Raw genomic sequence first — 3,039 nt, 5'->3', positions numbered from 1 at the left:
AGTGAATGTTTAAGGCGAATCTGATGAAATTGCGTCCAGGCGTTCCTCAGATATCGCGTTAACAAGCTTGAAAATGGCGTTGGAGAGGTCACAGTGACCTTGACCTTTGACCTTTGACCACCAAAATCTAATCAGATCATCCTTGAGCCTAAGTGAATGTTTAAGGCGAATCTGATGAAATTCCGTCCAGGCGTTCCTCAGATATCGCGTTAACAAGCTTGAAAATGGCGTTCGAGAGGTCATAGTGACCTTGACCTTTGACCTTTGACCACCAAAATCTAATCAGATCATCCTTGAGCCTAAGTGAATGTTTAAGGCGAATCTGATGAAATTCCGTCAAGGCGTTCCTCAGATATGGCGTTAACAAACATCCGTACGGACGTACGTACGGACGGACGGCCGTACGTACGTACGTACGTACGGACGGACAACCCGGATCCATAATGCCTTCGGCCTGGCTTCGCCGGCGGAGGCATAAAAACTATTGCAATAAAGACTACAGATTTGCATGAACTTATTGCTAAAGTAGGTACAGGCTCACCACACATACTACAGAAACATAAAAGACACAATGTAGTTTTGCCTATCTAAAAAATGTCATTTTATACAGTGAGGTCAAGTTTCGCAAAATAGTCTCACTACAATGAAATGGCTACTACTACTAATACAACTGGGCTTCCAAGACCTTTTAGGGATGCCAGTATGGAGAAATATTCCAATAGCCCTTATTCGCTAACCCTGGACGGCACCATATTGTTGACATACCGTCCTGCGCGCACACAGACTGCAGCTGACAACTAGTAACAGCCTTATTGTCGTTTCTGTTCCATTACAAAATAGCGATGGTAATGACAGCAATAAAAACCCCAGAGTTGTTGTTTGTATGCTGCCGTTAATGCCTGTAATAAATAAACAAAAGAAAAAACGAGGTGAACAGACTTTGCTGTGAGGAGCTGTCAGAAAGTTTCACCTGTCTCTCTCCTAACTATCCACACATCTCCTGTGCTGCTGACGTATCCTCCGTCTCTCTCCCTTCACGTCTGTGGACGGTAGAGATAGAACCAAACCACGGGGACTTTATTGCTGTCATTACTACAGCCGTGCCTAACGCAGGTCACCATCCGAACACAATTGGAACGATACAGGTAACGCTAACGGCAGCTAGCTTCCTATAAACGCTGCTCCACATAGGCTGTCCCTTGAGAGCTGCAACGATATGTCGACAATATGGCGGCGGTGGGTGTGCCAGTACGTGAGTGACATCAATCGAATAAGGTCTATAGAAGGTGACAATAACAAATGTACAGTATAGGTTACTGCATGGAACAACAACTAAAACTATGTTTTTATGTTTGTAAGTTTCTATGTCACTCTGAGTAGCTGTTTATTCCATTACCCGTTTGGCTGTAATAGAGAGCCGCAGGAACGAGTCCGGAAATCATCGATGCTAACAGTCCTGGTTCTTCACTGTTTTCGCCTATGGGAGTTTTGAATGGGTTTTTGGCGCGATGCTTCTAATAATCTCTCTGGGCAACGCTGGCTTAATCAAACGCGAACCAGTGTTTAGTAATATCATCTTCACACGAGGACCACTTTTATGAGTTTTGAAACTTTTACGTGCCGTTAAAAGGGCGGCTAGCTAGCAAACGGCTAAATGAGACTACACTGTTGAGTCGACAGGGATATTATACGTCAATAACGTCACCACTCAAAGGACGAACACGGAAATTCTCTTTCCCTCACCTGGTTCAGCCCGGGGTAATCAGTGCACAGCAGCGCACACATCAACAACACTCCAGGTTGAGTGCTGACTAGGGTTGGGTACCGTTCACATTTGAACCGATACCGGTACGGTACCGGTACCTGGAATTCGGTACGGTACCAAAAACGGTACCTTTTTCGATACTTTTTTGAGTAAAAAAAAAAAAAAAAAAAAAAAATTTTTTTTTGCTACAACAAAAATGTACAGTTTCTAAAACAAATAAGTCCAAACTTCTCAATTTCAACATTGTTCTTTATTTAGATTTTTTTTTGTTTAGCAGCAGCACCCAACAAAATAAAACCCCTCCCTCCCTCCCTCCCTCTTCCCTCCCAAACCAAGAGTTTACTTGTGCAAGGTAATGGTCTGCTCCATCCATCAGCGGTCACTGCAATATGGTCAACTGCCCTGAGTTCCTCCTTCACATTCTTCTTCTCAACACGACACCAAGCTGGAATAAGTGTGTTTGTGAGAAGGTCTCTGGAGGGAGGGGAGTATTTTGGGTTCAGGGTCCCTGTCATCTCCCTATATATAGACAATAAAAATAACTATTGTTAGTAACTTAGCTTACTCTATGAATATCACACACACACACACATTATCACCCATTTATACATAAATAAATAATTTACCTGAACCATGGAGACTCCACCGTTGCGAAGGGCAACATGCCTTTTACAATGAAGGCAGTCACTGGCCCTGTGGCACTCATTTACTTTCTGCCGGGGTAAAGCTGCTTTCTTCGCCAGGGTGAAGGGTGTCTCCTGTGCGACTCTCACACGGTGGCCTAGCAAAGAAAGCAAGAGTGTAACGTTGAATAACACGTCTCACGGTGACACGAACTGAGGATAATAATAACGTTAGCAACGCTAGTTACGCTACTAAACATGCTAAGCTATAAGCTACAACTATCCAGCTAACGTTAGCTAATTAAATGACGTTACCTGATGTTGAAGAAGTCGACGCCTCACTTGCGACACTTGAAGTTTCGTCGTCGTCGCTGTCCGTTTCAGCTAACGAAGCAGAGGAGCTGCTGGCTGTAGGTGCGTTGCTGCTGGTGGGGCTGCAGCATCCACCCTCAGGCTATCGAACACTTTACAGTCTTCCGCATTTAAAAAGATTTTATGCTTGACCAAGTGTTTCCTCAAGTTAGAGGTGTTCCCCTGGCCAGCTTTGCACTTCGCATCGCAAATGTTACAGCAAGCGTTGTCTGAGTCTATCTTTGTGAAGTGTAGCCAGTGCCACACTTTGGACCGCAAGCGAGAGGCCATCTTCTTCTC

The 3,039-nt window shown here is 44.5% G+C and overlaps 1 long non-coding RNA gene across 1 annotated transcript; it reads right to left on the bottom strand.

Moving 5' to 3' along the window:
• Positions 1–2,089: 2,089 nt before the first annotated feature.
• On the bottom strand, positions 2,090–2,783 carry LOC310799995. The gene is made up of 3 exons (XR_014553850.1): positions 2,704–2,783; positions 2,392–2,546; positions 2,090–2,284 (listed from the first exon to the last, which is right to left on the bottom strand). It is a non-coding gene; the product is annotated as an uncharacterized lncRNA (long non-coding RNA).
• Between the last annotated feature and the right edge of the window lie 256 nt (positions 2,784–3,039).

Source organism: Poromitra crassiceps (assembly GCF_964638095.1).
Source record: "Poromitra crassiceps genome assembly, chromosome: 29".
NCBI lineage: Eukaryota > Metazoa > Chordata > Actinopteri > Beryciformes > Melamphaidae > Poromitra > Poromitra crassiceps.
The sequence above is the reverse complement of the archived record's forward strand: the minus strand, read 5'-3'. Positions and strand labels throughout refer to the sequence as shown.